This window comes from Eupeodes corollae, chromosome 2 (genome assembly GCF_945859685.1).
Source record: "Eupeodes corollae chromosome 2, idEupCoro1.1, whole genome shotgun sequence".
Lineage (NCBI taxonomy): Eukaryota > Metazoa > Arthropoda > Insecta > Diptera > Syrphidae > Eupeodes > Eupeodes corollae.
The window spans coordinates 106,103,750-106,128,658 of record NC_079148.1 but is presented as its reverse complement, the minus strand read 5'-3'; the positions used below and the strand labels follow the sequence as shown (position 1 = coordinate 106,128,658).

At 32.7% G+C, this 24,909-nt stretch overlaps 1 protein-coding gene across 1 annotated transcript in view; it reads right to left on the bottom strand.

The window, feature by feature from the left end:
- Nucleotides 1–24,909, bottom strand: part of LOC129945912 (neural/ectodermal development factor IMP-L2) — a 76,279-nt gene that overhangs the window by 36,866 nt on the left and 14,504 nt on the right. The gene's annotated exons all lie outside the window — the stretch shown is intronic.

The following is a 24,909-nucleotide window of genomic DNA, read 5'->3' as shown; positions in this document are numbered from 1 at the left end:
CTAACGTTTTGTCAAAATTTCTTGAAGAAAAAAGCTGTCAATGCAAACAAACAAATGGTCCATCGTGTAAAACTTCTTTAACTTACTTAGATGGTTTATGGTCATTTTCTAGCCATCACTTAGTGTAAGTGTTTCATGGTAAAAAACTTGGTTGTACCACAGTTTTACTCTTAAGCTTAAAAATGTATCTGTAAGCAACTTTTTAAAATTGTATAACACACCAAATTGGAATATATCACATGACTAAATAAAAAAAAAAACTTCCATTTCCAAAAGAGTCATTTGTAAAATTTGTTTTGTTTTTTTATTTATTTACCAAGCATGTTGTATATTTCTAAATCAACCACTGTATTCATTCAATTATACTCTTTATGAACCTCAACCTATGCATAAACTACTGTGTTGACACAGAACCTACCAAAAAGATTTCCGAAACGGAATATTTTCTTAATTTTATTTTTCCTTTATTAAAATAAATTAATTCATATACTCGTAGGTACTGGAAAAAAAATATATATCAAAAATACCTTTCTCATGACAATTGTGATCCACTGTTATGATATCGAGGGCAACAATTACATTAGGTGGTACATATTTTATTGAATATTATGTGCGCAGTTAGTATATTTGATTTGATAAAATTGAAACACGCTTCGTTTATCAGTTTGTAGCAAGTTCATAAAAAAAGACGCGCATATCAAATTGCATTTTATGATTTTCTTTTTGTAATTTAAAGTGAATCGTTGTTTTTATTTTATGTTTTGGTTACTTTTAAATGAAATGTGATTTTTTTTCCAGTACATAATTCAATAAAGTTGCATTTTAAAAACTTGACAGCTATAAAGTTGTGTTAAGTGGATGACGAATGTGTCTGAAAAACTAATCATTTTGTATCTTTTATAAATTTTTATACTATCGACTGCAAAATATGAAAGAAAAGGGTGTTTTAAAAGCAACGAAAGATTGCAATTGATTGATTTTATGACAGGCTTGAAAGAGAATGCAATCCTTTGAGAATGCAATCTATTATGGCTTCAATTTAAAGCTTGCATTCATTGAATTCACCTAAAGATTGGTATTTCAAAGTTTGAAATCATCAAGTAAAGGCAATTTTTGTATTCAAATACAAACTGTATACATATTTAATCTTTTGTTACATTATAACCTTTTTTAAAAGTTTCTTATTTTTAAATATGTTTGTTTTTTACATTCGTAGCATTTTTGTATACTTTTTTTGTTTATTAAATAAGGATTTAATTAAATAAACAGAAACTGTTATATAGCCTCAAATCTGTTTGTTTAATTTGTTTCGCTTAAAGGACCATGATTTTTGATTTATTGAATTCGTTAAACAAACTAACATTAGAGCTTTAGAAAAATGTTACATTCATTCTTAGATGTATAGATTTGCAATGCTTTAAGCAATTCGTAAAAAAAATTTAAACTGAAGTACTGAAAAAATTTACTTTAAATGTTTTACTTTTAAAATCATCGCTTATGGAATATAACAAAAAGTAAGACGTTTTTTACCATAGTTGGATCTGCTTGATATAGGACATAAAGGAGCTTGTCTTCTAATACTTGTACGGCTATAAATAGAGTTTAATTATTCCAAAATTGATGGTGATTAATTATATAATAAAGCACAGCTGAATGTACCCTCTGTGTTTAGAAAGCGATGTAAGATTTACGAGCGCGAGCCTATGATTGTACGTGGAAGTTTGAGCCTATTGGACCATGGGAAAAAACGGAGGCAAAAGCGCATGAATTTTCTTTGTACTCCTTGCATTCTGTTTATGTGGACTAAATAAAAGGGAGCCCATATTATGCAGCCATATTCTAATATTAGTCTTACAAATTTGTGAAAATCCTGTGAAAACCGTTTTATAAATCCGAGTGTCGTATTTGCTTTTTTAATAATATAGTCATAATGATTTGTAAAAGTTAATTTTGAGTCAAGAATAATACCTAGGTCAGAGAAAGTAGAGAGTTTAGTCAAATAAGAAGAGTCTTATTGATAATTGAAAGTCAAAACATTTTGTTTGCGTGTAAAACATTTTGATTTACATTTGTCTATGTTAAGTAAAAGCTTTTTTTTATAAAATACCATTCGCGAAAACAATTTAGACCATCTTGTAGGAGTAAACAGTCGTCAAGTAAGTGAATACTTTTGAAAATTTTGATTTCATCAGCGTGTTTATAATAGAAGGTAAGTCGTTAACGAACGAAGTAAACAGTAAAGATCCTAAATGGCTACCTTGTGGTACGCCAGAGTTGGTATAAAAATATGATGACCGCTAATTCCTAAAAACTACTCTATGTGATCAATTATATAAGTACGACGAAACCTTACTAACAAACCTATCGTTAAAGCTTGGAAGTTAATGTTTTATGGCATAATTCATCAAAGGCCCTACTGAAGTCTGTGAAGACACAGTCAACTTGTTTCCGTTTTTCAAACTTATTGAATTGAAATGAAAGACTTACAATTAAACGATAAGACCTTATAAATAATGGACTCAAATTCCTTAGGGATGACGGAAAGTTTTGCAATGGGACCATCATTTTTTATTTGATTTTTACTACTCTTTTTTATGTATCGGTGCTATGTACGAACTTTTCCAGATTTAAGGAAAAATTGAAGATTTGAGCTATTCATTAAAAAGAATATGAAGAGGTTAGGATAAGCTTATTTTTTCAAAATATAAGAAGGTACACCATCTGGACCAGGGCTATAACAAACGTCAAGTTCTGAAGCTTTGCGAACGATTTCATCATCAGAGATCCAAAGACTAATTGAATTCAAATGAGGGAAATTTTGTGAGAGGGCCAATAACTCAGGCGTTTGACAGGAGTTCGCTACTTCGAAAGCAACTTTTTTTTTAGAGTCATGGCTAAGTTCGTTTCTGAAAGACGTGCAGTTTGGATACCCGTCAGTATTTCTCTTACTTTTAACATAGCTCCTAAAGTTGTTCGGGTTGTTTTTTATGTCGGTTTCAGTATTGAAAATAAAGTCAATATTAAGAATATCTGAATAGTCAATAAACATATTTCTTAGCTGATTTTATATTACCAAGTCATGAAGTCTCGAATAATTGCAATTTATTGCAGTCAAATGATTGGAGAAAAATGATTGCAGTCCTTCCAAAGTCAAATGATTAAAACAAATAAAAAAGGTCAACAGTCCGTTGAGAACTAGGTCGCCTTAAACTATATCCGAAGGGCTAATTTCAGAAAGCACTTTTCATGGCAAGAATTACTCTTGGAGGATTTGTCAATTAATCACAAGAAGCAGTATTCGTGAAAAAAGAAATTTAGATGACACAGGCAGGGATTGAAGACAAGACCTCTGGTATGACAGTCCAACGCACGAGTTCTACTTTTAAACATCTAAAAGGTCAAATAATTTGTGATTGCGAAATTCCGAGTCCAAATCTTTAGGGTAAATCAATGCATACAATCTCTAAGTTGAATTCAATAAACGATTTGTATTGAATGCATTCACAAAAGATTGCATTCGTTTCGTATACTAGCCTGTTCAATGCAAACAGTTTGATAATAGATTTTAAAACCTAGTTAAAATTCGATACTTCTTAAGAGTTTTTTAAGTTACTTTATATCTCAAAAATTCTAAAAGCGTGCAGTTTGAAACATCTAGTGTGAGGTTTTCCCATAAGAGATTTTATTTTGATTTTTAAAGATGAAAGTTGTTTTCATCACAAAAAAAAAATTTTCGTTAAAATTTTAAGGACCCAATAAGAGAATTTATGAAATTGCTGGCTACTTTATATCTTGTGTAAACTGAACATTTTAAGCTTTAAGAACTAAGTTTTTACTTTTCAAAAGTCTCGATACTCATAAATAAAATAAAAAAAAAACCTCTTATTCGAAAACCCTTTATAACTGAAAGGTAACTTCCGTTCTTTGCGTCCCGATTCAAAGAAAAAACTAGTTGTTGAACTAGAATTGAAGATTATTTTTTTAATAGTCAAACAAATATTCAAATTAAAAAATTCGTTTCGGTTATTAGATTAGTGATATTGATCAGAGTTTTTAGGAGTACTTACGTAGGTACCTGACTGAATAATTATCAGCATTTATAGCTGCATTTGCCCAAAACGTGCCCTGATAACACACCTCATTCAATGCAATAAAAAGATACCACATTTTAATTGAGTGCTAATTAATGCAATAAAACTTTGAAATTTTACTGAAGATCCCTCTAAAACATACAGTTTAAAGACTGCTTCATTTACAAGCTATTGGACTTATGATGTCCCTAAAAGTTCTAAAAAATTAAAGATAGCTCTTTTTCTTTCATAAAAATAACCATTAAATATTGGTTTCTGTAACTGACTCATTATAACTTCACATACATATGTACGTCCTACAAAGATTGTAAAAATCATGACGTCTATATTCAGATTAAATAATTTATAACCTTCCATCAATTAATGAGTCAATAAAAAAAATTATATCCAAACATTGACATACTCGTACAAATCAATTATCAATAAAACAAAAAAAAACAGATTATTTATGCCTTGCTAGTTAATTTAGACAGGTAGCTTTAACACACTATCAACGGTTTTTTATTAACCTCTTAAACATTAATTTCTCAGTCCAATTCTCAAAACATCAACTTATTTAAATACCCTATACCTTATCTAAATAAGTGTCAATTAACTCTCTGACGTTGATCACCATCACCATGCTAATAAAATATACCCATGCAAAATTGGTTATAAAAGATTTACGAAAAAGCAGCAATGAAAAAATTTATTCAAATGCAAATCTCTTTAGCTGACTCATTTTTATGATTTCAAAGAAAACGACAAAACTTCGATTTCAAACAACCTGTCGTGTTGTCTTGTTCTTCTTAGAGACTCATTAACGCCGTGTCATGTATAAGGCTCATTACCATTAATCATTGGCTTGGCTGGCCTGGCAGTCTTTTTTACTGCTTCAAGCATCTTCTTCTTCGTTTGGTCGTTTATTTGTTTGTTCGTTTTAAATCTCATTCATCGTTCACTTCCATTCATTTCTACTGAGCTGAATACGTGAAGAAATGCATGTGTTCTTCATGAATGGTCACTGGTCTTTGGTCTCTGGTGAGTGGTCATGACAGAGCAACATGGAGGATATGGGCATTTTTCCAGAGAAGTTATGCCAACAGCTTGGAAATTCCATACCAAATTAATAATGCCATCAAAGCAGCGACAACTATTTTTACCAAGCTTTAAGAACAAAGCCGGCAAACGTAACGAATTGTTTAATATTCATTTTTACCCTTCTTCTTGTAAGAACCACCACCACCATCATCCTCATCATCTCCATCATCCATAAGCACATGACTGGACCGGAGCGGACCGCACTGATATCGCCGGGAAATTCCTGTTTTATAAAAAAAAAATAAAAAACGATCAAGAAGTCATCCACTCTCCAAAGCATGCCTCCTGCTACTTGGATAACCTTGATGCAGTTGTTCCTGCCTAAAATGGCATTCAAGTTAAATAAATTAAAGAAAACGAAGAAAAAAACAAAGATCCACATCCAAAGCAGGTTCATTTCGATTGAGGCCATACACGGTCATGTGGTTTGCCGCTTCAAGCTAAGCTGCACTAACCACCACGTGCTGGCTGCTCTGCTCTGCTCATTGTCGGTGTCGGTGTCGGTATTGGTATCGGTGCTGGGGCTGGAAGAGCTGAGGAGCTTAGCTGATCTGAATTTAACTGAGGAGAACTGTCAAACGTCATCTCTCGATCTCAATCTCGACTTGTTCATTGCCTTTTAGTCCGTTCCATCATCTGTTTGCAACCGGCTTTCACCGGTTGTGTAGACTTCTCTTTTTTTTCTTTTTTTTTTATTGTATGTTGTATTTAACTTATTTATGAGTGTTCCCCTTAATTCGGTTGTTGCTAGGCAAAGGCAGAGGCAATATAACCAACCACCTATATCTACGAATATACTATCTGATAATCTAGCCATGTGGTCGTCTAATGTATCTAAGTATCTAACAATACATGGTGTCAATGGCATATTCATTATAGTACCTACTTGGGGTTGAGTTATGCCATTTCCTCTTCAATCGTGCCGATAGGTATATTTCTGAGGAAATGCTGACTTTCTCAGAATCAGAAAATGCATTGGTTTCAAAGGAAACGTGTCTATATTTCTTCTCATAACGTCCCATTTCCATCTTGATCATGGCTAGAGATATACAACATATGAATGTACCCTACAAAGATCTTTGAAATCTTTTTTTCTTGTATTTTTTGTTTTGTCATCCTACAGATTTCTTGTCGTGTGTCTTTTATTTTTTTTTTTGTTTCCGTTTAATTTTTAGATCGATTATTTTACACTGAGAGAAATTGATGTTGATTTTTAATATGAATACAGAATTGCAATTTAGTGAGGTTAAAAAATAAAACGTCAAAATGAGTTGCCTTAAAAGAATCCAATGTGAATACCGTCATTGAAAAGAAAGAGTCTACTAAAAAGATTGAATTGTTAACTGTTATTGTAATCGGTCTAATTTGTCAAATTGAAAATTTTGACATTTCTCTTCGTTTCAAGGTCCCTAGAATCTAATTAAAAGACTTAAGAGAGAGAGACTTTCGACGTAAGTATCGTTTTCAGAATTAAAGATATTGGCTTCAAACAAATATCATATTATAAAAATATTGTTTTCAACAACCTTAAAACCTAAAAAAACAATTAATTTCGACTCAAATATCGTTTCAAAAATTGAACGTATTGCTTTTAAACTTATTTCATCTTATACAAATTTTTTTCATACAAATTAAGAATCACACAAAATAGGCGCAAAAATGGTAAAAATGTATGTTTGATTCTCGTTATATCGTAAATGAATGAAGGTATTGACTTCAAAATGATTTCATTCTGTGCTAAATTTTGTTTCAAAAACCCAATATGTAAAGGGTGATTTTTTTGAGGTTAGGATTTTCATGCATTAGTATTTGACAGATCACGCGGGATTTCAGAGAGAAAGATGCTCAGTATGCTTTGACATTTCATCATGAATAGACTTACTAACGAGCAACGCTTGCAAATCATTGAATTTTATTACCAAAATCAGTGTTCGGTTCGAAATGTGTTTCGCGCTTTACGTCCGATTTATGGTCTACATAATCGACCAAGTGAGCAAACAATTAATGCGATTGTGACCAAGTTTCGCACTCAGTTTACTTTATTGGACATTAAACCAACCACACGAATGCGTACAGAAGAGAATATTGCGTCTGTTTCTGAGAGTGTTGCTGAAGACCGTGAAATGTCGATTCGTCGCCGTTCGCAGCAATTGGGTTTGTGTTATTCGACCACATGGAAGATTTTACGCAAAGATCTTGGTCTAAAACCGTATAAAATACAGCTCGTGCAAGAACTGAAGCCGAACGATCTGCCACAACGTCGAATTTTCAGTGAATGGGCCCTAGAAAAGTTGGCAGAAAATCACCTTTTTTATCGACAAATTTTGTTCATCGATGAGGCTCATTTCTGGTTGAATGGCTACTTAAATAAGCAAAATTGCCGCATTTGGAGTGAAGAGCAACCAGAAGCCGTTCAAGAACTGCCCATGCATCCCGAAAAATGCACTGTTTGGTGTGGTTTGTACGCTGGTGGAATCATTGGACCGTATTTTTTCAAAGATGCTGTTGGAGGCAACGTAACGGTGAATGGCGATCGCTATCGTTCAATGCTAACAAACTTTTTGTTGTCAAAAATGGAAGAACTGAACTTGGTTGACATGTGGTTTCAACAAGATGGCGCTACATGCCACACAGCTCGCGATTCTATGGCCAATTTGAGGGAAAACTTCGGAGAACAATTCATCTCAAGGAATGGACCGGTAAGTTGGCCACCAAGATCATGCGATTTGACGCCTTTAGACTATTTTTTGTGGAGCCAGAGCCAAAATGTGGAGCTATTAAACTGGCCGCCCTACTCACCGGACTTGAATATCATAGAAAATGTTCGGGGATGGGTGAGGAAAACAATATTCAACTATATCTAAACGAACCCAAGCCATGGAATTGGCTTGGAGCTCGATTTCGCTAAATTATTTGGTCAGTTTGAATGCATCCCTTCCAAACAGGATGTTTGAATTTTTGAAGCAGAAAGGTGGCTCAACACACTATTAAAACATTTTTGTTTGTAAAATAAAATACTCCAATTAAAGTAAAGTTCGTAATAAAAAAGAAAAGTAATACTCTAAAATGGTTTTTTATTCAAGAGGTGCTAAATTTGGATTTTTTGATTAATAATTATTAATTAATACTTAGATCCTTAGCATTTAATCTTTTTTCAATTGAAATAAAAACAATTAACTGAACTTAAGATTTAAAAAATAGGTCTCTAGCATGTTTGGTTTGGGAACTATTTACGATAGAAAAAAAACCTAAGGGGTGTCCTATTTATGTGACGAGGAATGTACTAGTCTTAATAATTTTTGATGATCAAAAACCTCATGGTTTTTGTTTTGGATTTTTAGATAGTTCCAAAATTCGTTATCTCAAAAATAGATTGTCATTTTTATACGAAAATGAAACGCAAAACGTAAACATATTAAAAAGTCCTAAACAACTACATCATATGAGCACTATTTTTAAATAGATAGATCTTTAGATACAAAAGCAAGTTTGCGTGACCAGTCGTGCACCTTATTTCTTAAGGTTTTTATTTTTTTGTGAAATAAAAGTTTAGATTGGATTCTTATGAAAATTTTAAAACACTATAAAAACGTCATTTTTAGTCACATAAAATTATTTAAAAATGTATTTAGTTTTTTGTTCGTAAATTGTGCAAGCTGAAAATGTTTGTTTTCAGCTTTTTGTATTTATAAGAAAAATCGTGTTTTTATTTAGGAGAAATTATTGAATAATTAAACATTCAATATAAATTAATTTTACCACTGTACGGAGTTGTTAAGCTATGTTGATATAGTATAAACACTATCAGCCGAATTAATAAAAAACGCTTATTCCAACTTTATTCCGCTAGTTTCCTAAGCCACGGAATAATATTTAAGCTGTGGGTTCAAATGTTTCATGAATAAAACCAAAATGTTCCTGGAATATTAAAGTGAGGTTTACCAAAAATCTTTTAAGAAAATCTCCTACGATAAATACGATTTCTGTTTGGTAACTTGAAATTTCTTCCAAGTTCCGCAGGCTTGGTTTTTTTTCGTATGGATTTTGACAGCAAATTGTGATAATTTGTAAACACGTCTGGAAATCCTTTAGTTTATAAGTTTGTCTCAAAATTGTTATCATTCTTCAATTGTTTGTATTGTGTCTGTTTTCTAATTTATTTTTCTTTGTCTAAATGAATAATTTATTTTTATTCAAATTTTTTTCTTTCTCTAAATGGACAATTTATTTTTATTCGATTGAAGGTTGAATCCACGTTTATTTTTAATTTCAGATATTGATTCTACAAAGTCATTAATTGCTCCTGATAATGAACTCAGTATCGCCATTTCCATCTTCAACAACCGCAATAAGTTTTCTATATTTCTTACATACCTGGTTTTGCACATTTTTCTTTTTCTTTTGGTTGATTAACTGATTGATTGATGAATAGCAATGTTTACTTTTTCATCACACTTTAAATTTTCCTTTTATGTCAAGCTTGTGAGGCCTGTTCATGACTGAGATCGTTGAAACTGGTTCTTCAGAGCTATATCTGGTCTTTTGCGCCTACTTCCTTAGAGCGTAACTGAGGTGTCACAGCGATGGATCTAACGGTCGTCGTTAGTTTACCTTTCGGCTATCCAGTGGGCACGACTAGGAGGTGCCGATAGGACTATGCACCAAAACGTGACAGTTGATAGGTATACCTTTAAGGTGGTAAGCGAGTTTGTTTATCAGGGCACTGCTGTTTATTCTTCAAACGACATCAGCGCGGAAATCAAACGTAAAATTACTCTTGCTAATCACTGTTTCATTGGCCTAAGCAAGCAATTGAGAAATAAGGCCCTATCGCGAAGTAGCAAAGAGACACTGTACAATATCTTAATCATCCCAATCTTGCTGTATCGTGCAGAAGCATGGACCCTCTCCCATGTGGATGAAGGACCTTTTGGTAACTTCGAGAGCAAGGTTCTACGTACGATCTATGGTCCTGTTTTGTGCCGACAGAAAAAGCAACATCTGGTGGAGAAGATATAATCATGAGCTATAAGAGCTCTACAGCGACTTGACACTGATCAAAAAACTGCGTGTTCAACGATTAAGACAGGCCAGGGCATGTCCAGCGAATGAACATCGAAGATCCAGCCCATGAGGTATTCAACGCCAAGCCTGAGTGAACAAGAAGCAGAGGCAGGGCTCAACGCCGGTGGAGTGATCAAGTTGAGGCCGACGCACGTCAACTTGGTATTCGAAACTGGAGGCAGAGAGCTAGAGATCGAGTAAATTGGCAAAAGTTATTATTTGAGGCCCAGGATCAAAATGCGCTGTAGCGCCAACTGTACTGTACTAAGTACTGTTCACTTTTTTTATTTCAGAATTTAAAAACATTTGGATCTTATTCTAATACACTTTCTTCGGTGGTTTAACTTAGTAAACGTCACTAAGTAGGAATTTAGCTTTGTTCATAATATTTTGAACTTAGTCCATGGAAAAGAGCTAACATGTATTGGCTGCATAAATGTAAAATTTGAATTACTGATTTAAGACTAATAAACAGCCATTAACTTCATAATACTTTTTTAAACTTATTTTTGGAGCTTCTTTGCGAAACTGACAACCAAATTACCAAAGAAGCTCAGAAATGTACATATGTTATGTATTTAAAGCAAACATTGCATGACAAAATCAAAATGTTCATACCTAATTAGTGACAATAATCGACTTAATACATTTTTGATCATTATAAGTTTTTTTGTTAACTGAAATTCATCATCATGATAACTTTGAGTTGAACGTCATAAGGTCCTACTTCATGGACTATAATTTTTTTTCAGTGTATATCCTAAAAGAATTTATTTTATTTGAATCTGCTCCACATATGTATGTAGATAAATAATATGCCATAGTAACAAAAATGAAAAGTCTGTGTGCTTTGCTATCGAAATTTATTCACAATTTAAATGACATCTATGTAGAAATATGGTAAATATAACAGATAAAGAGGATCATAAACAAATCCATGCGATCGGTCACATCCAATCCCAACCATCCGAACCGTCCGCGTCCGTCCGGGCAATTTCTCAGATTTATAACTCGCTCATAATATAAAAATATATAATAACCAAATGAATTATAATAAAATTTGCCTTTTTCTGTTGCCAATTCGATTGCTGCCCGCACAGCTCACTTCCCACAAAACAGCTACAAGCTACAAAAAGCCAAGTATCATTTAGACAGACAGAGAGTCTAACAGAGCCAGCGAAAGCGCCCACTCGATTTTGTATTTGTAGCTAATTTCTACAAGTTGTATATTATACACGTATTGTATATTGACTCATTGTGACGATTACGATGATGGCTTTGACAATTTTAGTGGTTTTCTCAAAAAGTTTATTTCATCTCACAAAACCACACCACGTGATAGTTTAATGGGTCTTTATCGTATCGTAACCCGTATTCGTATGGCATCAATCTGAAAACCAACATAAACTTAAATTTTATGATTCTTGGAAACTATTATAATGAAATCGAGGCCCTTTCATTGAAAATTCAAATGACATTCACTCGGAATGGATAAAAAATCGAATTTTGATCAATGATATTGACAAACGATGAAGTGGATATTGATAATTTTGTGGCAAATTGCATCAGCCACTTTGTATATAGATACAAATAGTCTTAGATAAATATATATATGTATGCACATGTGTGAAAAGCAGGTATCTAATTCTTCTTCAGTGGTTTATTGTATCTTATACCTGCCTTTCCGTTTTACTCTCGCTCTCGCCACTTTAGCCAAAACCCCGTACGTACGAAAAAAAAGTATCTTATCTATGAGTTTATACAATAGATTAGAAACACTCATACCTGCTATGCTCTGTGGCACTATGGCACTGAAGGAAACGAACAAGCAACTTGAGCTATGTTCGAATAAAACCGTCATACCTACATACATTTTAATTGGTTTGGTTGGTAATGATCGATGATAAAATATAATTCGTCACGTTTTAAGAGACAAGGTTACTTAATAATATTATATTAGTAATTTTCTAACTTTAGGAATTTTATTTAAATATTTGAAAAAAAAAACGGATAGTTTAGAAATAAAATAGATTTTAATTGTGTGGGCATGGATGCCTTCTTTTCTTTTTTTTAAATAAAAGGTCAACGGAAATATACCTAGGTTGTGAAATGCTAACCGTAAAAACTTCTCAATTCTTAGAATTCAAAAACGGAAGTAAGAAATGTGAATGGAATTTTTAGGAAGTAGATGTGAAAATAAATTCTCCCACATGAATATGTTTGGTTGCCAACAAATAATTAAAACAAAAACTTTTATTTTTAATTCATCACGAAGGACAAATTTGAATTTTTAGTTACTACCGCGACAGTGGAATAGAATTCGCCCATAATGTATAACTGAATTAGTAAATGAAGGATGTAGTAATTTTGAATTTTAGATTCAATGGAAATGAAAGTGTTACAAAATGGAGGTATGATATGATAATTCACGATCATACACATTCGAAGATCATAGTGACAATGAGGTCATATTTTAATTTACCGTACTTTGGTAGGTTTTGTTTGGACGAGGTAAAAAAAGACAGGAAATTTTCCGTTAGAATCTTTAACACGTGCGCTTTTAGACTGATTCAGGTTTACTTTTTTCTTATAAATTTGCATCGGTGCCAAAAATCCTCTTCTAGACTAATTTTTTATAAAAAAAAATTAAGATAAAGAAGTCATCTTCTTGAAAGGAACACTTAAAACAATTAGATTTTATGTCATAGCTGGTTATAGATTTGAAACAATGGCGGAATAGTTCTATATTAAGGGCCGGTAAAATCCAATACTAAAATGTTTGGCTTATATTTTTGATGCTTTCTTTTTAGCAAAAATGCAACAACATGATTTCTAATATCAATTTTTCGTTTCAAAAAGAAGCAATGAATTTAACGCTTAAGTGATTTCATAAATTAATTTTACAAATTTGTATGATAAAATTCAATTTTCATTGAATAGTTGACTGCGGATTTGACTGGCGTTACAACTTTGTACTGTTCCGGTGAGATGTAGGGCCTAGCATATTACAACTCTCATACACTCCTGTGCGCGAGTCATTTAAGGAATGTAGGGGACCAACAGTTTTATACCGAATCCGTAAGGCGAATTTGAGAAAGCTTTTTTTAGACAAGAAATGCTCTTCGAGGATTTGTCAATTTCCGTGAAAACAAAACTTTGGGTGGCACAAGCAAGCCAAGACCTTTAGCTTAATATTAATTTAAGGGCGTAAATGTAGTGATAGCTAAGTTACTGCTCATCACTTAAACAAATTTCAAATCAATCCTTTTTAAATTTGTTACTCCACCACCTCCTTCTTTTGTTTTTGAACCATCTGTATAAAAAATGGATTGACTCATCTTCCAAGAATGTCCCATCATCCCAGAAAGATCTGGGAGTTATAGAAATCTGGAAGTTTCCGTCGAATTGGAGTGGGGTGATGGTGTAGTCAGTGTGCTTTGGAATTGATTCTAAATACCTAAGAATTACGGAGTGGCCAATATTGTGGTTAGTCCACTGCGACGAAGCTTTGAGGCGGATAGCAGACCTTGCAGCTATTTGTTTGCTAAATATGTCAAGAGGTGTTAGGTAGAGTAAGGTGTCCAGTCCCGGACATGGGGTCGTGTGAAGCAATCCGCTTATGCATAGGCAAGATGAACTTTGGACTTTTTTAATTAGTCGCGGTTTATAGCTTTCTCTAAAGCAGTCTACCATACTGTCACACCGTACATTAAAATCGGTCTGACTACCCATGTGTATAGCTAATGCGTGATTCTGGGTTCTAAGCCCCATTTATTACCAATAGCTTTTTTGTACTCTTTCCTGTACGTTGCGTTTCCAATTAAGTTTTTTTATCTAAAACAAGACCCAGGTATTTACCCTCGTCTGAGAATTTTAATTGAATTCCTTTAATATAGGGAGGGTTGACAAATGGAATTTTGTATCTGTGGGTTAACACCCAGTCCACACTGATCAGCCCAAAGCATTAGTCTGTCCAAGGCATTTTGTAAGACTTCTCTTAAGATGTTAAGATACTCTCCTGAAACTGCTATAGCAACGTCGTCGTCCGCATAAGCGATCACTCTGAAATCCTCCACATCCAGACTAGTTAGGATTTCATTTATCACTAGGTTCCAGAGGAGATGGGATAGAACACCACTTTGCAGTGTCCCTCTACTAATGAATCGTCTGCCAGAAGAGTTGCCCAGTTTTGAGTTAATTATTCTGCTAGTCAGCATTAAATGAATTACCTCCCGAAGTAAACTCTCTATTCAAAGTAGGTGTGGACAGATTCAGTAGAGCCTTTTCCAGAAAATTCAGAAAATTTTAAATATCTAAGACCAAATTGTAATTTTTCCTAGACACTTTTAAGATTGACTACCATAGTCCAAACTTCAACTCAAACTTAATTTCAGAAAACTCTCAAGTATTAACATTATATTTCTTCAACCGCACATTAAGAATGTGGAAGGCTTCTGTTTTTCAATCTCATTTTGATATTCTGAATTCTAAAACCAATGTTGTGAGTACCTCTTTTTGACTTATTTCCAATTTTATCTCTACGAAATGATAAGTGCCAATTTGTATAAGTTATGACGCTATATTCTGTTGGCTACGTAAATATTATGGTAATAAAACAATTTTGATAAATATTTTGTAGTATTAAATAAATATTGAGATTTATTATATTTAAAAACAAATGTTCATATACCTAACCTCTAATTTAAAACTCAATGAAACAGCTAAATAAAAACGATTGTTTTATTCGACTTTTTCTAAACTAGATCTAAATTAATATATGGCATTATTTTATGTTGAAAGATAAAACTGGTATTATAAATTTAAAAAATTCTTTGAAAATTTTTTGATGTGCCATAGTTGATATGGCGAAAACGTAGTGGTAATTAAAGTTCGGCGAGGTGATATTTTTTAAGAAAGAAAACTTACATTTGGCATTTTAAACATTTGGTGAACTCAAATGCTCAATTTAGTTTGAAATTCATATACATATATGTAAGTAAATAAAAGTACGTATTCGCCCTAGATAAGTAAATAATTTAAAACTTGATTTTATAGAATTTATGCAAACTTTAAGAATTTATAATGTGTACTTTTTAATTGAAGTTTTCAAATTTTCACTTCCACACATTTAATCATCCTATCGTCTTAAACATTAAATCCTATCCTATTAGTTATTGAATCTTTTTAAATTTCAATTCACAATTGCAACTTTATGCTATTCAACGTTTAAAGAAATATCTGGACTTTTATACAATATGCGCATTTTGTGTAGATGTGCTTTTTTCTACAACTCATATCAGGGTACAAATGTTCAGGGGACATTTAAAAACATACTCAAGCTGATTGCCGTGACATTACGAACTACATCTGTACGCTGCTTAAATCAGCTAAAAACTGACATATTCCGCAAACGTTTTATACTTTTTCCTACATAAATACGAGATGCGTTATATGTTCTTCTATATTGTATAATATTCATACTAAATAAAAATCAGTTCCCAAACGCTTGTAAATTGATTCTCAATTAAAGTATTATTGATGATTAAATTGATTGATTTCCGACAGCACCCAACTCATCAACTCCATAATATTACTGATGCCTTCAAATAAACAATTAACGTCATTTGGAATATGGAAACAAAATATATAAGCACAGATAATTATAAAACAAAACCTACACAGTGTGCATAGAGTTGAATTATTATGTCACATCACATGTCAGAACAACTATTATTTTTATAGTCACGGTTATAATAAATTGCTTACTTAATATTTGAAAAATTTACAAACATAAGGTTTTTTCATTTCAATGCATACAACAATTCCTATACATTTTGAAAATGAAAGCTCGTGAGAGAATATATAACAAAAATTATTAGATCTTGTCATTTAATTATTAGCTTGTGTTAATAATTTTGTGTATTTAAATACTTCATAAAAAATTGATATACTTTTAGATGGGCCCCTAACGAATTCAAGATATAAACAAGGGTTTTCCCATAAGAGGTTTCACATTTAAAGCTCTAGTATCTTTACATTTGACAACTAAAAACTACGTTAAGAGTAAAATGGAAACATACACCGTGAAGATAAGGTCTATGCCAATGTTCTACAGTTGATTTAAGACTACAAAGATGGAATTTATGAAGTTATCGAGGATATACAAACGCAAATGTTAGAATTTCTTATAGAAAATTTCATGAAAAAGGTTTAAATACTCCGCCATGGCTGCTATTTCGCTGATATCGTTTTCCTATTTTAGTGTCATACTTTCCTGGTTGGAGTGAAATAAGTTTAATTTTTTTATCAAAAAAGTTATTCGTTTTTTTAATAATTAATAACAAAGATGATGAAATGTGTCTAAAGGCAAAAGTTTTTTGGGCTTTTTTATCGTTAAATAAATCCAGTCCTATAATTGTTTTTTTTTTTTTTACTAATTGTGTAGCATTTAAAAGGTATTAAAATTAGATGTCTTAAGGTCTTTAGATATGTTTATGGGCAGTGTTATCCTTTTAACTAATTCGATATTATAGAACATATCAAGGGAGAGATTTTTGTATGATTCTGACTTTTTGATTTTACGTTAAAAGTTTCAAGACCTCTTAGATTTTCGGTTTAAAAGCCTTACAAATTAGTAGATTCCAACTTTTTCGGCTGCTTAGCAATATCACGTTTTGATAGCCTCAATTAAAAACCGACTTCAAAAGGATTGTATCGCGCTAGGTTTTAGAGATATTACTTTTTAAAATTCGTAAAAACAAGTTATTAGCCGTTTTTTTGCCATTCTAAAATAGTATAGTAGAAAATTCCCAAGAAAACCCATCGGCAGTAGCCATTTATTTGTGTTTAAATATTGTTACAATATTTAAACACAATATTTATGAAAGAAGATCTGTCAGAATAATAATGAAGAATGTTTTGTGAAAATCAAAAGTTAAATTTAACTTCAAATGGACAATTTTCAAGAAGAAATGGTAAAAACATCTGGAAATTGAGATTCTATAAAAATAGTTCATTTAACAATTGTAGCTTTGACATAAAATAAAAACTTCAAGAAGGAGGTTTGTTCGTAGGACTACTACATTAATGTGAGATATCAAATCGAGCTTGAAGCTCGTCTCAATTCTTATATAACTGAATCGAGTTAAACTGCACTTGATTTTAATCGTTTCCGGTCGGGGATCGGTGTCGATTCAAAATTTGTGAAGATAATCCTGTGTAAAGGTGTTGGTTTAACAGATAATGCATAATGGTCTGTTTATTTGCACGTTTGTTTAAAAAAATATAGTTTTAATCAAATTAAAAAAAATTCCACATGGAGTAGGTAGCGTATTCTTATATGTTGCTGAACTTTTCAGTTCTTTATTGTTAAACACGATCAAACTATGTCACTTGCACTTCATCAGAAACATCGAAACACCATTTGAATTTTAAAAAGTGCTGTCAAACTTAATCATTTTTAAATCTTCTTGTGCGGTGGAAACACCAAAAATATTTATTTAATCTTAACTCAGATAAACCTTTAGTGGAAAAAAAAAGGAAAACTTAATTATCTTTTCTATTGTTTTCTCTTGCAAAATAAGCCTAGTTAGTCCATTTTCATTAACAAAACTAAATAAAAAACAGTTCGCCAATGGAAAACACATGATTCCTAATGCACAACTACTCAACTAACACAGCCATCGAGATACGAATGCAATGTCAATGGAACCAACATTCGAAAACGAAATATATAATATAAGATCCATTCGAGACTCGTATAATTGTCAAAAACCCATCCATAGTAAGATTCAACTTTAACTTTTATCGGTAGTATTCAAACTACGGATATTGTTTTTGTTATTCGTGTGAAATCCTACTATACTATTCATAGATTTAAAAGGTATTAAAAGGCTTTTTGAGGCTATCTAAATAGCTGTGTTTCAATAAATTTTGTGATGGTTTTCCAAGTCTTTAATTTTTTTCTTCAATATTCAGTTGAAATATTTGAAATCAACAAATTCAAAACTATGAAAGAGCTAAATTCAAGGTTTTCTCAAAGAGTCAAACAAAAACTTATAGATAATGATAATTTCCAAAAACAAATTAAGATCCTAAAATGATTTAAATATTATCTAGACGAGAAATATTTCCATTTTTAATATAATTCATATAATTTATTGTAAGGAGATATTTTAAGTTTCAACTTAGCCTTAAAAACATTGTTTTTGGTTGCTTTTAGCATTTTTAAGGGGCATATTTTAAAAGCCTGATTTGAAAGAAACATTTAAAGGAGAGATTCGAATTATGAACTTAATTGTACACACAAATAGTATCAATTAAGCCACTTTCACCTAAGACGAGAGTAAATAAAAATTGTAAGTGGAATGTTACGCTGTCTCAAAGTTATCTATCAATAATGCAGATTAAATCTGGAGAAAGTGATTAATCCTATTGAAGGTTGAAAGTTACTCCTGTTTCCAATTTCTATCTATGGTTTGACAAAGTACTTACGCCCATGATTCGAATTTCGATTGAAAGTAAAATTGCAGGTTCTTCAATTCGATCGATTTCGAAAACATCGAAATTGGTTCGAACTGTCAGAACTGAAGGAACATCTATTTTTTTTTTTTTTCTGAAGTAACATTTTTGCTGTTTTGAAGATGGATGCAATATTATTGGCAATTTTAAGTGAAAAAAGGAAGAAGAATTCAAGAGAAAATATAAGAAGACTAATGAAATATATTGGATTTGCCTGACACAATGTAAGTGTGTGAAACTTATGTAGAATTGTTCTGATAAATAAAGTTATTTTAGATTAAGCAAAGACTGCTGTCATGACGGCTGTCATGCAAAAGGGCTTGGGTTCGATCCCTGCCTGTGTCACCTAAAGTTTTATTCATGGGTACTGCCTCTTGCGACGAATTGACAAATTCTCCAAGAGTTATTCTTGTCATGAAAAAGTGCTTTCTCAAATTAGGCGTTCGGATTCGGCATATAAACGGTAGGTCCCTCCATCCCTTCAATTACTCGCACAAAGGAATGGTTGAGAGTTGTAAGTCAATAGGCCCTGGTTCTCTACGGACTTTCACGCCACCTAATTTATTTATAAAGACGATTTTTTATATGTTCTAAGGGAAATAGAACCTTTTATAATACCTTCATCGATTCTTTCAACTCAAAAACCTCCAATTCCTTCCTAGCAGAGGGAAGCTATCAATTCACAGAAATAAAAAATGTGATTTGAATGCATTCAAAAAATGGAACAAACCGAAATACAGAACTTCCATTTACATGTTCGAAAATCCAATTCACTATAACGAATTGTGGAACACCCAAATTCACTTTCGCCAAGTGTATTCACAATAAGTGAAATACAGAAAATGGGCATAAAGTCAGTAAAACCACAGATATGAGGCGACAGTTAAAGCTATCATTGGTTTTCATTATTGAAAACAAGCATTGGAATTTTGTTGGCAGGTCGTTTATAGCTATCATTAAAAATGTCTGTCATTGAAAATAATTTCCTGATTGAAAAGCACCGAAAAATGTTTACTGACAGAAATCTGTCATTGGAACTGTGTGAAATTGGAACACAAATCAGTGGAACGATTCGTTTCACTTTTGAACATAAAAGTGTCAGCTGTTCAGAAAAATGAATTTCCGTCCGGAAAATAACAAAAATTCTTTGGGTGATAACTGATCGGTCCGTATGTAATTTTCATTTCTAACCAAAGGGAAACACCGTCAAATATCGATTAAAAAATTTGTCCGGGTCGTTTTCAATGATAGCTATAACTGGCCCCTAAATTATTGATCTGTTAGCCAACACATTTTTATACGTTTTTTGAAAATTCTAGGAAGTTTCAACCTTTCAACATCCTTCTAAGATTAAAGAATTATTGTTGTAATTCGAAGAATTTACTTTATTGGCTTTTTTCGAAAATAAGCCAAATCTACCTAACGTTTACTTAATAACAATGTGTTTACTGTTTAGGTCCACTTAGTTATTATAGAACTAAATGATGTGCAAAATTATGCATCATCACAACATTTGAGTAAAATTAGTTCCCATCAACTTTTGCGTTCTTTATATCTACAAGCAACTAAGAGTATTTCCAACGATCTTATGTTTTCGTCGTCGCGTCGGTTGCTCTTCGCCAATTATTATTTTATTTACATATCTTTTTATTGGGCTCTATTAAAACCTACTAGATAGATGATATTATTCCAGATTGTGTGACGTATAGTTATAAAATCTTAATTGAAGGAGTGCAGAATCAACAAAAAAATAAAGCTACATCAACCATCCATCCCCCATATACATATTATGTCCAACCTCACGAAGTGGGCACATCCGTAAAATATCAAAACAACAACATGTTTTTGTCAATGAATTTTATGAATGAATGAATAAATTTTATAGATAAATGTACCTACATATGGATCTCGATTCTCAACCGATATTGTAGGTACGTACCAATGACGTCTTATTGTGTTTATTTTGGAATGTCGCGTCGTATCATCATACGATAGTCTTAGAAAAACATGCCTTTAGATTCTTACGACTCGTACAAAATTAAATTGAAGAAATTGGCTATCTGCCTCTCTACACTACGTATGTACGAACGTACATATAACATACGTACGATATAAAATGTCATTCTACGCATGACAGATCACACGCCTTTCAAAATCGGACTCAGCTCTGGCCGTCCTCAGTGTCGTGGCGGTAGAGAGGTATGTACTTCAAAACGTTCTCAGTATAAAGTATCGGTCCGGTCGGTCTCGTATGATTCCGTATATCCATTATATAGAAATATGGACCCACCAATACCGTTACAGAAAAAATAAAACTTGACTGTGTGCATGTATCTAATTGCGATAGAAAAACTGGTATTCAAGGAATTTAGGGGGCTCGTCCGACTCTGAGAATCTGAATGGCCTCTACGGTTTTACGGCTTTACGACTTACGAGTGCATTATCACATCGATCGAACAAGCAACATGCCGCACCGCAACCAGCAGCAGGCAGGCAGCCAGCAGCAATGCTACGTGATCATGCGGTAGTAGGTAGATAGGTAGGTGTGTACATATATTTATACGTTCATGCGATACGCGAAGGCTTTGGTGCATCCATGTGGCAATGCCAGTCGATGACGCATGGTCTCAATAGATTAAATCGCACCGCACCGCATCATTTTCTTTCGTTTCGATTGTAAAATTATTATATGACTGTTAATGTGTGTGTCAATACATATGTATATATATGTTCCTACACAAATGTATATGTATGTATAAGTATCTCATAAATATTGTCAGTGCCAACATATTTAACGGTCGACGACTTGTCGCTTTTATATTGGAGGTTGCATCAATTAAATTGAAAATGAAAATAAAAAAAATAAAATCTAAAATGTTTGCGTGTATTTTTGAGAAATTATTTAGATAGTTGGATTCGTAGAAATCTATAGTGAGATGGCGTACAGTGGGACACAGTGGTCTGAAATTAACGACATTTAAAAAACTTCGTGTTAAAGTTAATGAAACTATCTTCATTTATAAATATTTATATTCATTATTGAAACTTAAAAATAGGTTAAATGAGTATATTTAAGGAAGTATAATTTTTCCTGGGAGAAAATGGAAAACTTAAAATGGTAATTCAATAGCTTATTATAACAAGTACCAGTGGCGTTTTGGATTCAATCCCTGCCTTTGCCACCTAATTTTTTTTTTCACCTTTACTGCCTCTTGCGAGGAATTAACACATTCTCCAAGAATAATTTGTGTCGTGAAATAAGCCGTTTGGATTCGGCATAAACACTTTAGGCCCCTTCATTTCGGAAATGATTCGCACACAGGGCTTGTGAGTTGTAAGTCTTTAAACCCCTAGTACTCTACGAGCGGTTGTTAATTTATTTACTTTTAGACATGACATCTTTTTTTTATATATATTGTGCGCTTACTAAAGCGGTTATGAATACCCTTATAATGATTGAAGACAGTGCGAGCAATTAGGAAAGGAGGATAGGATACGAAAGGAGAAACCGATGCACATTAGTTTTGAATGTCTGAACATTATAATGAGTGGGAAATATTGAACCTGGTAAAGTATTCCACAATCGTGTAGTGCGACTAAAGAAAGAATCTCTGTACTTAACAGTACGTCCGAAATTGGGCTCAAGGGTAAACTGATGGGCATTCCTAGCAGTACGGGTATTACGGTTAAATTGTTTAAGGGGAGGAATGCAACTGGCTATTTTGTTAGATCATTGTTTATAAAAACAACGATACAACAATTACAGGCATTAGACCTCGCTGCGATGTTCAAGAGAAGCAAATGTCTTAGTAAGAGAACGATCTCCAATCATTTTTAGAGCCCTTTTTTCAATTCTATCCAGAAGACTCAAGTACGTTATTGGAGCACCAGCCCAAATATGAGAGTTATAGTCAAGTTTTGGATGAATAAAAGCTTTGTAAATTATAGCCAGATCAGAAGGGGTAAAAAACTTCTTGCATCGTTGGTGAAAACCTAAACACTTAGCAGCATTTTCAGTCTTCTCGATGCAAGTACCACTCATGGAAAGTGGCATTGGGGGAGGGTTACGCTTTTGAAACAGTAGAAGCATTAAATTCTACACGGTTTTTGATTCCTCATTGAACAATGCTGTCAAGATCAGAATTTAATGAGCTTATCATCTGTTTGTGTGTTTTGATAGATTTAAAAGAACTGAATTTAAAACTGACATTTTTCTTAGGTACCATAATTATTTACGATTTTACCGATAGTGATAATAAAATTGTATAATTTAATTTCAAACTTTATTTATCGAACAATTTTAAAAATGCACAACTTTTTTACGCTGAATGTATTTTTTTGAATCATCTAAGTAAGATATTTACAAGGTACGTTTACATTTTATGTACACGAGTAATTTTTAGAGTTTAAAAAAATGATTTAAATTTACTTGACGAACTCACTTTGTGATCAAACAAGTTGATTTATTAAAAATTAAATTAATGAAATAATTTAAAGATGCTATTTAAAAGAGGAACATTGTTCATAATTATTTGGAATACTTGTATATCTACGTAATCGAATAAATTCCTAAAGTTTCTTTGGCGAATATTTAAGCTGATAAAAGAAACATGAGGTAAAGGGTGATTTTGTAGCCATTATCTTTTCGGCAACACTGGTTTAAACAGTTGACGCACATTTCGTGTTTTATTTCACAGTCAAACATCTTCAGTTTGGTCTATAATGTAACTAGATTTTTTTTTTTTTAGATTTAGATTGGTTTTATTATTTTTTCAATGATTTAATTCCTAATTTACAAAAACATAAAAGCATGGCATTTTGCCGTCTGCCTAGTTGACAACACATGAAAATTTCACATAATATGAAAATTTGTTTTTGAGCAATAATTCGTATGTATTTTTGCAAAATATATTTATAAAAAAAAAAAAAAAAATTAGTTTATCTTAGAAGCTTTCATTTATGATTTTGTTTCTGTAGAGAAGAGCTAGCCTGCAGTATTTGTATAATTTGTGTATATCCATATTGTTAAGCAGTTGTATAATTTGGCTTTGTGTCAACATGTCACTTCCGAATACATCCCTTCTGATTTCTCTTAAGATCGGACATTTACCCATAAAGTGAAAATTATCTTCTCTTTCACCTAAGTTGCACAAAGAGCACACAATGGGTAAATCATCTCTATGAGGTATGTAGTTCAGTGGCATAAGTTCGCTCCGCAGTTTTACCATCATTGAAATCTCGGCTGTACTATTGTCATCCCTAAAATAATTTTTCTCCTCCAGGTTATGATTCAATTGGCTGTATAGTTGTCTGTAGATAGATCCTGTTGCCTCATTTATATATTTATCACGATGTTTTAAGTCCACTGCAGCAATGAGTTGATAAAGCGAAGTTTCTAATTCTTCACTGCACAGGTTTAAGACTATCCCACATTCTGAAGCAAGTTCCAACCAATCAGCGCACCAACTTGCCTTTGTCCTTATGACTTCAAGAGCTACTATTTTAGGTAGTCGATTATCATCCATCTTCAAGACTTTCGTGACATAATCCACTTGCATTTTTAATGTTCGAATGAACAATGGCGAGATTCCTGTTTCTAACATGATAACGTAGTTAGGTGTGTTACGCGGAAGCTGGAAGATTCTTTTGCAGTAGTATCGTAGAAGATTTTCCACCGTATCGTACTGCCTTGTACCCCATGTCTGAGCTGCGTAGAAAAGGATTGATGCTGATATCGCTTCAAATAATTTGAATTTACTGCTGTGTGCTATACTTTTGTTATGAAAGCATCTATTCCATGTAGCACTGATTGCACATTTTGCCTTCATTAATTTTTCCTTCAGATGTTTTTCCATACTCAGGTTTTGCGTGAAAATAACTCCTAGATATTTGAATTCCGTTACAACCTCTATATTTTCTCCATTATAATGCCATTTTTCGTTTGCACATTTGCGGCCTCTTTCACTTTTGAATATTAAAATCTTGGATTTGTCAAGGTTAACTATCAGATTCCAAACCCGACAGTATTCGAATAATAGGTTAATCATCAACTGCAATGATTTAGAAGAGGCTGCCAACAGAACAATATCGTCTGCAAACATCAATAGTTTTATTATCATCCCCGCGTACTCTACTCCACATGGCAGAATGTCAA